The sequence below is a fragment of the Danio rerio genome, chromosome 11 (genome assembly GCF_052040795.2).
Source record: "Danio rerio strain M-AB ecotype USA chromosome 11, GRCz13ab, whole genome shotgun sequence".
Taxonomy (NCBI): domain Eukaryota; kingdom Metazoa; phylum Chordata; class Actinopteri; order Cypriniformes; family Danionidae; genus Danio; species Danio rerio.
The window spans coordinates 9255332-9269549 of record NC_141031.1 but is presented as its reverse complement, the minus strand read 5'-3'; the positions used below and the strand labels follow the sequence as shown (position 1 = coordinate 9269549).

General features: G+C 36.8%; 1 protein-coding gene and 1 long non-coding RNA gene across 8 annotated transcripts in view; one reads left to right on the top strand and one right to left on the bottom strand.

Annotated features, from left to right (window-relative positions):
• naaladl2 (N-acetylated alpha-linked acidic dipeptidase like 2) overlaps positions 1 to 14218 on the top strand; it is a 629431-nt gene that overhangs the window by 547199 nt on the left and 68014 nt on the right. The window lies entirely within an intron of this gene.
• The window catches only part of LOC147841661 (uncharacterized), a 173238-nt gene that overhangs the window by 156709 nt on the left and 2311 nt on the right, over positions 1 to 14218 (bottom strand). The gene's annotated exons all lie outside the window — the stretch shown is intronic.

Genomic DNA, 14218 nt, shown 5'->3' with positions numbered 1-14218 from the left:
AAATTCCTCTCTACAAAGTGTCTGAGCCTTGCAATGGCAGCTGTATGAGACGGGTTCAGCAGGTATATAAGGTTTCCATACCATACATTTGACCAGCTAAACATTAAAGCACAATTTGCAGCAGTCGCCTGTTTTCCCAATGTAATCTGAGCGATCTACCGCACGCACATTGCTATAAAGACACTATCTGAAGATGAATTTGCATGCGTGAATCAGAAACATTTCCATTCAATAAATGTGCAAATAAAATATGATGCTTATTGATATGAACTTATTGATGATTCCTACTTGTCTTTCTCGTGATAAATAGTTGGAAAAATCTGATATGTAGCGGGGGAAAAAACAAGAAAGAATTCATCAGACGCTGGATTCGAGCCGAGTTCATGCTCGAACGAATCAATTCATGATCACATGCATCTTACAAGGTGCGCCACTGAGACTGCTAAGGGTATTGCAACATTTTACAGATATAAACCACACTATTTCTATCTTTAATGCACAGTGCGATGTTCAGACCCAACTGTGTTAACCGCATCAGCTAAACTCTCCCACTCTATTTTTTTCTTTTGTTGTTAATTCCGGAGAACAAACTTGCATATAACACCGCTTTTCTCCGGTCTACCTCCGAAAGCAGCACCTCCAATTCACATTCTGTTCAAAGTTTCTCTTCTTGCTTGCTTTTGCCTTTGCTTTTTCGTTGGGTTTTCCCATTAGCATAGTCATTAGCATATTCATACGGGGGAGGAGGCAGGGAGGGGTTTTGTGCTCGTGCATGTTGCGCTCAGTTTCACGTTCATTCGGATGTACAAAAGAATATGCGTGAGATTCGGCGTACGCAGTGTTTCATACATCTGAATTTTTTTCTGCGTACGCACATTTACAGCTTTGTGCGTACGCAATGTTTTAGTAAGATTTCCACGCAAGTCTTCGTACATGAGGCCCCAGGACTCTATCATCTTTTTAAGTGGGAGAACTTGCACTATTGATGGCTGACTAAATACTTTTTTGCCCCACTCTTTTTATTTGTTTTATTTGAATTAGTTTTATTTAAAACAATTTCAAAGTATGTATTTAATTGATGAAAACATTTAGTTGAATTAGATTTTAACACAAACTGTACATACCCCAATAACCGATCTGCCTACATTTGAGTGCAGTGCGTGATGGGTACCAACTCTGACAGCTCACTATTCATCTCACCTGGATAACAACTGTGTTACCAGCGAGTGTCTCAAGTCAAGTTTACCAGAACCGACCTCTGAGTACGAAGCCCAGCGGAGCATTCACTAATGGAAAGATTGAGGATGTGCGTGTAAGAAGTGCAGCTCTGCACCAAATAGAACTTACAAGAGAGATGGACTCATGCCACCCAGAGCTTCTTTCAAAATTAACCTGCCATGCGTCGCTTGCCCTGGGAATCAGCCAGGCAGAAACGGCGGAGGAGTAGAAAGCCTGAGAGAACAGGAGCTGCCAGCCAGAGGAAGCTGTGAGCTTGAGAGCAGCTGCTGGTGTGATTGAACGTCCCAGGACAGCCATTGTTATGTGTCAGATGGAAACAGTGGCGGCGGTGAAGACTGAAGGCTTGGTATTGTACTTTGACAGCCTGAGTGACACTAGCCGGGCAGGGGAAGAAGGGTGAACGGAAGACTCTGCCAGCTTTGCTTACATGGCACCTGGAAAGGGGCAGGAATCTGCTGATGGACTCCAAGGGGAACGTCTACCTGAGAAGCATCTTAATTCACACGTTCTGCCCTTGAATCAACTCGTCTGTTAAAGGGCGTCTAGAGATCCCTATCCGGAGACTCTGAGATGTGTTTTATTTGGAAATGGTATTGTTTTAAGTCCATCAGTGCTAATTTTCCATCAGATGGCCATTGTTGGAATCTCCACTGCATTTCAGATCTCAATATTTGAGTTATTTCTTTATTATTATTATTATTGTTTTTATACACCATCTGCTCTTTGCAGTTGTTTTAATGTGAATTCACCAATTGAAGGATAAAGATTCACAGAATTGGATTGGAAATCTTCCTCATTTCTATATATCATTTTTTAAATAAAAGGGATATGAGGAGGGATATCTTTACTTTCTCAGTAAATAATTGCTTTGGCATATCTTATTGAATCAGACTAGAAAAAGATTCTTCAATAATAGATCTAAAAAATGCTTAATTAAGAAAACGGGAAAAAAGACGATGTTGAATTAGCAGGTAAAGTTAAATAAAAAAGAAAGAAATAAATGCGTGGCATTGTTTTATAATGCAGACGTTTTGAGAACCATTTTTTTATAATATGATCAAAACAAACAAAAAAGTGTTTTTTTTCACAGTTTTATTTGAGTTTTTAATTAATAAAAAATAATTAGAAAGAAAATGTATAAGACAATATAAACACTTTCTGATTATGTATTTTATGTGATTGTATAATTATATATTTGTTTTACAGTGTTCATCATAATTGAGTACTCCCATTTTAAAAATGAACATTTTATTCATGTCTTAGTGAATATAGGCAATGTATGATGGTGCATTTAAACAAAACAGATTTATTAAACAGATAAATTTATTAAAATACTATTTTAATCATCAAACATATTTAGAAATTGAAAGATAATACAATTAAGTTCAAGAAAAAATATTGCAAAAATAAATAAATAAATAAATAATAAAAATACAACCTACAAAATTTCTACTACATCTTTAATATATTTGCTTCTCTTGATTTTTTTTAAATTTGTATTTAATATTTTCCTACATCATATAAATTTGGATGTACTAATTTTTTGATCGTTATCATAAGTTATTTTGATGGATAAGCTCTAGATTTGGCTTCAGTACTTACTAATCTAATGTATGTGTACAAATATAATATTGTATATTGAACTGCCAACTTATCCAGCACATGATTTACGCAGTGGATACCCTTCCAGCTGCAACCCATCACTGGGAAACACCCACACACACTCATTCTCAGACAAACACTAAAGACAATTTAGCCTACCGAATTCACCTGTACTGCATGTCTTTGGACTTGTGGGGGAAACCAGAGCACCCGGAGGAAACCCACACGAACCCAAAGAGAACATGCACACTCCACACAGAAACGCTAACTGAACCAGCCGAAGCTCCAACCAGCGACCTTCTTTCTGTAAGGCGAACGTGCTACCCACTACGCCACCATACTGCCTCCAGTTAAAAATATGAATATAAAATATAGATTTGTGAGCGGTGTACTTATAAATGCAGAGCACTGTATCTTCCATTCCCCAAACTTTTGAGTAATATATTTATGTTGCTTGAGCCACAAATAAACATATTATAATATAGCCAAAAAGAGTTTGTGTTGCTAAATAATTTTGTGGAAAAAGTACTTGTTTTGATTAATGAAGAATATATAATTTAAATGAACATAATTAATAAATAAAAAATTTGTTTGTGATTATGTATTTATGTAATTGTGTAATTCTATTTCCTCCACATAGTTGAGTATATAATGGCCCGTTTCCTCTGAGTGGTACGGTATGGTTCAATATGCTTTTATGGCCTGTTCCACTGTCAAAAGTTACCAAAAAGTGAAACGTACTGTACAACTTTGTAGGTAGCTTTTTGGATACCTCTGGGTACCTAGCATGACAAAAGGGTACCAAAAGGTGGAGCTAAATGTGCAGCTGAACGCTATTGATTTACAGAAAGGTGTCACCAGTGCGTGTAAAAGCAGGAGAATGAAAACAAAGGAAGCGCCATTTTTAAATACACAGCGGAGATATTACACCATAATAATATATGCATAAAATAACAAGCCATAGTCAACCCGAGCTCAAACAAACCTTTTCATTGTCTTGATAAATAGCCACAGAGCCATGAAGAAAAGCAGAATCTACCCTGTAGTTGTTTGTAAGGCCATCTAAAGTGCGAGTGGTTTCGCTTTCTCTCGTGAGCTTGCTTTGCATCTATATTTGAGTAAAGCACGAAAAAAAACAAAGGAAAAGCCAAAAAAAAAAACAAAGGAGCAAATGATTCTTTCAGCAACCTTAATATGAACAAACTATTATCATCACCTTTTGTACTATTATGAACTCGGAATGACAAAGATACAGATGGGAGGTTTACACTGACTGTTACCTATATGTTGCGTGTTTTCTGTTTTGTGAGAAGTGCTTCTCATATATGTGAACGACCTGTATAGCTTTGCTTTGACATTTCCTTGAGCAAGAATGACGTTGACTGAAACTTTCTTACTATTGGTACCTTTTTGGCAGTGGAAACGCAAGCCTAAAAAAAGGTGCTCCATAACGTACCGAACTGTACCACTCAGTGGAAATAGGCCAAAATATAATGTGACATAAATAAGAGTACTATATAAAGGCTTCCACGTTATAATACACTGCACACAGTTGTTTTTTAATATTACAATTGTTTAAACAAATTTCTTGAGCAGCAAATCAGCATATTCAAATTATTTTAGAATGATCATGTGACACTGAAGACTGGAATAAAACTAAAACTACTAGCAGTAACATTCATTTTCTTGTCGGCTTAGTCCCTTTAATAATCTGGGTTCCCCACAGTGGAATGATCCGTCAACTTTTCCAGCACATTTTTACGCAACGGATGCCCTTCCAGCCGCAACCCATCTCTGGGAAACATCCACACACTCATTCATTCACACACTCGTACACTACAGACAATTTAGCCTACCCAATTCACCTGTACCACATGTCTTTGAACTGTGGGGGAAACCGGAGCATGCGGAGGAAACCCACACAAACGCAGGGAGAACATGCAAACTCCACACAGAAACGCCAACTGAGCCGAGAATCGAACCAGCGACCTTCTTGCTGTGAGGCGACAGCTCTACCTACTGCGCCACTACGTCGCCAGCAGTAACACTATTTTGCAAAATAATTATTTTGTACAGTTTTATTCATTAAGTTTATTTGCATAGTGATTTTCATCATAATTATGTCAAAGCAGCTTTACAAAAAGTGTACATTATTACATTACAATCAAATATCTGACAGAAATTAAGCTTTGAGTGTACGGAACAGCAAACAAGCATATACAGTAACCTGCAGTCATACAATATATAACGTAATTTTCAAACAAGTGAGGTGCTCGAAGCAAAACATATCACCACTCGAATTTAGTATGTGTTTGGAGTGGCATGGTTTTATAGTGGGAAATTATTACTATTTTAGTGAACTATCCGTTTAAACAGCAATACTGGTATTATAAAGGGTGTTAAAGTGGTTGTTCATAAAAAGAGCACCAGAAGCTGCTGAACATGTGGAAACTCTGCAGAACAGGGTACTGTATGTCAAAGCTCACAGAGTAGATTTAATGAAGAAAGACAATGTGTCGAGTGCAGTCTTGTGCCTCGGGCCTCAGCGGTGCATCCCTGTACAACTGCACTCAGTGTGTGTCCAACAGATGGGGCTTTTGTCCGCTGGGATGTGAGAGACTGAGGGTAGATAAAGAGACGAGGTGATGAGGAACTGGAAAGAGTGCCAGCGTCAACAAAAGTTATAAAGACGCACAACTGTTTTAAACGTTGATATTAATTGGAAACGTGTGTTAAGCAAATCGTTGAATTGAATGGATTTGTGAAAGATCATGTGACACAAGAGACTGGACGTTATATAAATAAATTGCATTAAAAAAAAATGTTTACATTTAATGATTAAATTTAATTTAAACAACATTTTTTTTTTTTTAATAAGCGATTTGCATTTAATTTTTAAATATAGATTTGGTGAACAGAAGAATCTTCTTTTCAGTGCAGGTTCTCATTAGTCTCTTGCTGTGTTATTTTAAATAATTGTGTTGTTAATAATTATTAGCAACATTAATAATTAGTTAATAATTATTAGCAACATTATTAGCCGTATTTTTTTTAACATTATACACACACAGGCCACTTTATTAGGTACACCTGTCCAACTGCTCGTTAATGCAAACTTCTAATCAACCAATCACATGGCGGCAACTCAATGCATTTGTCTATGTAGACATGGTCAAGACGATCTGCTGCAGTTCAAACCAAGCATCAGAATTAGGAAGCAAGGTGATTTAAGTGACTTTAAACATGGCATGGTTGTTGGTGCCAGAGGAGCTGGTCTGAGCATTTCAGAAACTGCTGATCTACTGGTATTATCACGCACAACCATCTCTAGGGTTTACAGAGAATGGTCTGAAAAAAGAAAACATTTAGTAAGTGGCAGTTCTGTGGGGGCAAATGCCTTGTTGATGCCAAAGGTCAAAGGAGAATGACCAGACTGGTCTCGAGCTGATAGAAATGCAACAGTAACTCAAAAAACACTCGTTACTACCGAGGAACGCATCGAACCAGGAGGTAGATGGACTACAGCAAAAAAAAAAAAAAAAACACTGGGTGCCAGTCCTGTCAGCTAGGAACAGACAACTGAGGCAAATCACACAGGCTCACCAAAATTGGACAATAGAAGATTGTAAAATCATTGCTAGGTATGATGAGTCTTGATTTTTGCTGCAACATTTGGATGGTAGGGTCAGAATTTGGCATCAATAACATGAAAGCATAAATCCATTCTGCCTTGATGGTTCATCTGCTGGTGGTGGTGTAAAAGTGTAGGGGATATTTTCTTGCCACACATTAATACCTATTAGTACCAACTGTGCATTGTGTAAACGCCACAGCCTACCTGAGTATTGTTGCTGAACATGTCCATCCCTTTATGACCAGTGTACCCATCTTCTGTTGGCTACTTACAGCAGGACAACACATATAGCGCAAATCATCTTAGACTGTTGTTTTTTACATGACAATGAGTTCACTGCACTCAAATGGCCTTCACAGTCACCACAACTCAATCCAATAGAGCACATTTGGGAAATGGTGGAACGGAAGATTTGCATAATGGATGTGCATTCTGAAGCATCTACGTGATGCTATCATGTCAATATTCAACAAAATCCCTAAGGAATATTTCCAGTACCTTGTTGAATCTATGCCACGAAGGATTAAGGTAGTTCTGAGGGCAAAAAGGGGGTCCAACCCAGTACTAGTAAGGTGTACCTAATAAAGTGGCCTAAAGTTAACTTGAATTTACCATGCTCTCACTGTATGGCGTTTCTCTTGTAAATTTAATTTGACAGAGACGGCAAAATTGGACATCTTGTCTAAGTCAGCATGACTGTTCACTGATTAAACTCATTCAAATTAAAGCATGCAATTTCAAATTAAGATAAATTAGCAGCTAGATCCTTTATTATACTGAAACTGAGAAAACAGCCTTTTACTGATTTTGCTAATTAATTTTATTTGAATAAAGCTTTTGTTATACATACTTTTTAATTAGGTCTATCACCACATACATACTTTACCGTGTCAGGAGTGACATCTGCATATAAGTGCAATAGCTAGTAGAAAACAATAACAATAGACATAAAACACACACAAAAAAAGGTGCAAACAGATGTGCATTAAGACACATCATCAGTGATTCGATCGTGGAACTAGCCCTGTATTTGATGCAGCTGATTGATTTTTTTTTTTAATGTTTATAATTGTATATATACAGTGCTCAGCATAATTGAGTAGACCCCATTTTGATAAATGTATTATTTTTATCCATTTCTCAGTGAATTTAGGAAATATATTTTGGTGCATTTAAACATAGCAAATTTATTAAACAGATATATTTATTACTAAACATATTTAGAAAATAAAAGATAATTCAATTCATTTAAGGAAAAATATTGAAAAATAAAAAAGAATAAAAAATACAACCTTCAAAATGTCAACATTTTATTTTCCAAAAGATTTTTGTGTTTTATAAATTTTTATTGAATGTTTTTCTATATTATATAAATCTGGGTGTACTAGTTTTTGGACCATTATCGTAAGTTTTTTTGTTAGATAAGCTCTATATTTGCCTTCAGTACTGACTAATCTAATGTGAAGTGCATCTGGAAAGTATTCATAGGACTTCAGTTTTTTATGTTACAGCCTTATTTCAAAATGTATTAAATTCTACACACAATACCCCATAATGAAAACATAATTTTAAAAAAAAAATTTAAGTGTTACAAATTTATTTAAAAAAAAAAAAAAAAAAAGGAAAATTCACATGTACATAAGTATTCACAGCCTTTGCACAATGCTGTGTCAATGCACCTATGGCAGCAATTACTGCCTCAAGTCTTTTTAAATATAATGCCACAAGCTTGGCACACCTGTCTTTGGGAATTGTTGCCTATTCCTCTTTGCAGAACCTCTCAAGCTCTATCAGGTTGGATGGGAAGTGACGTTGTACAGTCATTTTCAGATCGCTCCAGAGATGTTTAATAGGATGTAGGTCTGGGGTCTGGTTGGGCCATTGAAGGACAAGGAGTTGTTGTAAAGCCACTCCATTGATTTTTTTGATCAGTGCTTTGGGTCATTGTCCTGCTGGAAGATAAACTGTCTCCCCAGTCTGAGGTCAGGAGCACTCTGAAGCAGGTTTTCATTCAGGATGTCTCTGTACATTGCTGCATTCATCTCTCCCTCTATTCTGACTAGTCTTCCAGTTCCTGCTGCTGAAAAACATCGCCACAGCATGATGCTGCCACCACCATGCTTCACTGTAGGGATGGTATTAGTCTGGTTTTCTCCAGACGTAACACCTGGCATTCATTCCAAAGGGTTAAATTTTAGTCTTTTAGTCAGTTTTAGTCTTTTAGTCAGATCAGAGAGTTTTGTTTCTTATGGTATGAGAGTCCTTCAGATGCTTTTTGGCAAACTCCAGGCTGGGAGAAGCTTCTGTCTGCCCACTCTACCATACAGGCCTGATGGATTGCTACACAGAAGAACGTTGGAGTTTAAACAGAGTGACCATCGGGTTATTGAACACCTCTCTGACTAAGGCCCCTCTCCCCGATCACTCAGCTTAGATGGCCGGCCAGCTCTAGGAAGAGTCCTGGTGGTTTCAAACATCTTCCACTTACGAATGATGGAGGCCACTGTGCACATTGTACCTGTGCTCATCTTTTATATGTGACACAGATGACACAATATATTAAATTAGATTTATCCTTTGTAAAGGATACAAAAGCTTCCAATAATGCAAATAATAAAATATTTAAAAGACTCATTAAAATGCATGCAAAGTAGAGCAAAGCACAATAGATGTAGAGAAACTGGACAGTTTTTGAAACTGATCCAAACCACAAGAGCACAAAAAAAAAAAAAAAATCACAAAACGACATTTGGCTTTATCCTTCTTGTAAACTCCGAGATATGAATTTGGACAGCAATTAAACTTTGTGTGGTAAAAAGGTAATTCAGCTGGAGAGTTTTATGTGGGTGGTAGGAGAGAAACAACATTCTGGATTTGGACAGCAATAAAATCACAGACTAACCCCTCTTAATGTTGGAAATAACTTCCCCATGAGAAACAATTATAACCGAATAGGGCTATAGACAGCTGCAGTTTCTCATGTAGACAGGCAGACAGTGGGATATGCCAGTCTTTCAAGGTATGGGATGCTCTCCTCAACCATTTCTTGCTGGTTGCACGCACAATTTCCCTCTTATAGAAATTAACACTGACTTGCGGATGAACTGTAATGCAATATTTAACAGCTTAAATAGAAACACGTTTGTTTTTGGGTGTAAATTATTGGAATTTACAGATTTTCTGTATATTTTGTTACATCCACTTTGGAGTGAGTGTTGTTCTAGTTTGCTTTAGGGCCAGACGGATTCTGCGGACGTTTTTTGCCATTTCTGTCGAGAATTTTGGTAAAAATTTGCAGAATTATTTTGGAAGTATCATAACTAAAACCTTAATATATAAAATAATTTTAAAAAAAATTAAGTTTTATTTATGTTTAAAATGCAAATCCAATTAGATTAACTTTATTTGATAAATAAAGCAAGTTTATCATATAATATATCTAGTAAAAGACAGAAAATAGTACTGTACAAACTGCATTGCACATAAATCAGATGAACATTTTCACATTAGTCAATAATATTACTGAAATTAATTAAAAAAACTGAATAAATATAGATTTACACACATTTACTCAAGTAAATAAACAGACTTAATGATGGGCTAAAACCTGTGGAAAATCTGCGGAATTCTGCGCGCGCAGATTCCGGGTGGGAAGTAACGAAGTAACAAATACTTTGTTACTGTACTTTAGTAGATTTTTTCTGGTATCATTACTTTACTCCACTACTTTTTACATTTTTACACAAATATCTGTACTTCATACTTTTTACTTTTTTTTTTTTTAAACCACGCTTGTTACTTTCATTTTCAAGTGTTTTTGGTGGCGCGATCTATATTATTTCTTGTCATTGCGTAATAATATTAGCGCTTTTGATCCAGTCAGTCTATTTTTCCTCATTACGTGGCCTGCATTCTGCCATTGCGCGGCCTTTTCCAGGGTATTGCGTACCGGACGTGGGCTAGTTTATGAAGATTACTATGAGACAAGCAAGGATGACTACGCAGATGTGACAAGGGAAGTCTGCGATTTTTACATGACTGATGCTGCCCTCTCTCACGCTTATAAGACACCTTTTACTCGTTCGGATCACAGATAAAGAGAGACACATTCCAGTTCAAAAACATGCTGTTTGAATGCCTTTTGTCCACTTCCGATCATACTGCACTCTGGTCTTTCAATCTAATACCGCAAAATATAGTGCTTTTTGTAAAGATTTGTACATTTAGTACTAAAACAATCAAACACTTTATTCAAAATTTATACATTGCGGTGTATTTCCCTTATATCTGATAAGTTCATATTTCCTAATACAGAAATTATGCTGTTTTTCAGTTTTTATTGACTATATGATTTAGCATATTCCTGTAGGCCTATACTGTTGTCTTTATTTTTAACAAATATTTTACAATAACAAAAGTAACTATACTGGGCAAATTATGAATAAAAATAAAATGCAAAAGATCCTTAATTTATTACGTGAAAAAGATCATGCACTTGTTTTGTAGGTTGCAGTCATGCATGTATGTTGCTTTAAACATAGATTTAATGTATTACAGTTTTTCTCAGTCACTTTGGTACATTGCTCAGATCAGAATTGAAACCTATAAAAGCCAGTCTCTTGCTCAGAATCTTTAGTTCATCTCTCAAAACTAGGTTTCTGTGTCAATGAACATGTCAGTGGCGTCAGAATGACATGACTCAAATTAGCTACTTAATAGTCATGTTGTCGATAACGGTGTACTCTGGAGGGCTGTTCTGGTGTAAATTGTGGCAATATTTTTTTGGCTGTTTGTACTGTAATTAGTTGGCAGATCATGTCATTGTGATGTTGTTGTACAGTATTACAGGGTGGGATGCTGCTTGGCTACTTTCATACAATTGGCATCAAACATTTTCTTATAAAAATCAGAAATGTAAGTTTATATTAATGTATGAATAGGCTGTGAGGTCTAGTTACCTACCTATATCACTCACTATCCTTAAACTTAGTTCCTGATTTATACAGGGTCGCCACAATGGAATGAACCACCAATTAGTCCAGCATATGTTTTACACAGTGGATACTCCTCCAGCTGCAACCCAGTACTGGGAAACACACACACACACACACACACACACTTATACACTACTGCTAATTTAGTTACCTATTATTCATCTATACCGCATGTCTTTAGACTGGTTGAAACCAGTATTTTTTACTTTTTTTTTACTTTTGTAAATTTTTGAGGCCGTATTTCTTTACTTTTACTAAAGTACAAAAGTGCAGTCAGTACTTCTACTTTTACCAGAGTCGTTTTAAACATGAGTATCTTATTTTAAACCAATCCCCATGTTAATTGCTTTATTTCTTTATATTTACCTTTCATTATATTTATTATATTTTATTTTATACTTTTATTTATTATTTTAAAACATAAACTAACTTAAAGTTGCTACATTTTTAAAGACATTTCAGAAAACTAAAATTAATATCTTAAGTCATACCAATAGTATGGTAACAACTTCTTCCTTGCATTACCTATTACCTACTTGTTTGCATCTATGGCCCAATCCCAATTCTACCCCTTAGCCCTTCCCCTTACCCCTACCCCTCGTTTTGCGCATGCACGCCAAGGGGTAGGGGTGTCCTAATTCTCTTTAGCTTGAAGGCAAAGGGCTAAGGGGAAGGGGTGAATAGCCCTTCGAACAAAGATTTTTTTAGGACCATACTTGAAACCGAGGGGTAAGAAAATTTCCCAGAATACACCTGCCACAAAGGCAGTATTGCTAAACCCGGAAGTAATGGGATCCACAAATTAGTATTTTTTGTCATTATTACAAATTTTAACGACAAACAAACATGTGTTTTAATATATTCATAACTGCGTTCGCGTTTTACCGTCATGCTTTAAGAAAGAAAAAAAAAGCAAAAAAAATAAATAACCCGCTAAATTTCGCGACCTATAATCCCTATTAATAACTCCTGTACAGTAGTCTTACAGCATTCTGACACTCAAATCCCCTGTCAGTAATGTCTTGTGGCTGTTAATTGGCATTTTACAGTGTTTGCTATAATGTAAATGTTCTTTTTGGTGTGTTTTCATTGATGAATATGGCCACTGTGTAAATACACAGTACAGTTACAATCTTATTGCCACATTAGATCGTTATGATAACATACTATATGCCTTTTGTGATTTCCTGAGGATAAATACCAATAAAAAACACAACTGGAATAACTACAGCAGTCGCGATCGTCTAATCTCATATGATGACGTGTGCAGGTGCTGTAGTGCTGTCCCAATTCTTAGGGGTAAATTTTGAAGCCCTTCCCCTTAACCCTCGGTTGCAAGGGCCAAGGGGAAGGGGTTGGGATTGGGCCTATTAATGTATATGTGGTTGTAGTTTTTTTTTTTTATTTATTTATTTTTTCATTTTTTTTTTTGTGCAGGTGCAAATTCACACTCAGTAAGTTTCTTAACAGTATGTTTTACAGTAACTTATCTCCAGCAGCTGGAGAAGTCAGCGTTTTCAGGTCCCTGACAGACCAAGAAAGCACAGACATTTCCACTTTATCTCCCCAAACGAGGCGTGTGATTGGTTCCTCCACCTCCTCTGGCAGCATATCAGGAGTTTATCGCCGCCTAATACATAACATGACGAGATGTCAAGGAGTAATTTTTCCAGACACTCCTGGGTTTAACTGCATGTTTGGATGGCGCTCTCCCAGAGATCCTCTTTTATCACCTTTCTAACACAATTGGCGTCTCATTGTATGAGAGCTGACGCGAGAGTCATTTGACATGCATTGTAACAGGGGAGTGTAATTTGTCCACGGAGCGAAGGCTGTCCGAATGTCTCTGTTTCGTGTTCGCCGGTTCGTCCCAAGCGTGGTGAAAACTCTCAGCTCATCCATCACTGCTGCTGATTAAAAAGCCCTCTGTTCTTTTGAGGCCTTTTTGCTGGAAGGTTGAAAACTTAAAATCGAGATGGCACGGCATCTAGGAGTCAGCCTGGTACTTTCTAAGGACGAGTTTGCTTGTCCTTTCAGAGCATGTCATAGCCTTCACTGCCCACGTTTTACCTTATGTTCTTTCTGAAAAGCTGGTTCATGGACCTTAAATGAAAATTAGATCCCCCTTGCCTTCTCTTTTTAAAATGTTGTCTCTCTGAAGAGCACCTATATTGCAAAATCAATTTTTGGAAGCACAGACGTGTGTGTAGGAATAGTGTGTACACAGCCATATTGGTGTGGTAAAACTTACACGCCATGTATTTCACCCGAAGGCCTTCAGTGGCATCCTGCATGAAAAAATCCACCTCTTCATACTATATCATAATACAGTGTTTCTCAACCACATTCCTGGAGGACCGCCAGCTCTGCACTTTTTCCATGTCTTCTTAACACACCCGATTCAGATCAGCAGCTCAATAGCAGAGACTGAAAGACCTGTAATGGGTGTAACAGACAAAGGTGACATCCAAAATAGGCAGTGTTGGTGGTCCTCCAACATGGTTGAGAAGCAGTGTCATAATAGCACCTTGAAAACAGAAGCCATAAATATAGATATATAATATTTACAATGGATGCTATACAATATTTATACATGATATACAATCTAACAAGACATTAGCTCCTTGCACACATACAAACCTTTCTGGAAAATGACCAACAATTTTACGGAAAGGTCTGTATGTGTGAACAGGCCTTTTTTTTTAAATAACGTTAAATACGTTCCGGCTATTTTCCGGAAAGGGAAGTT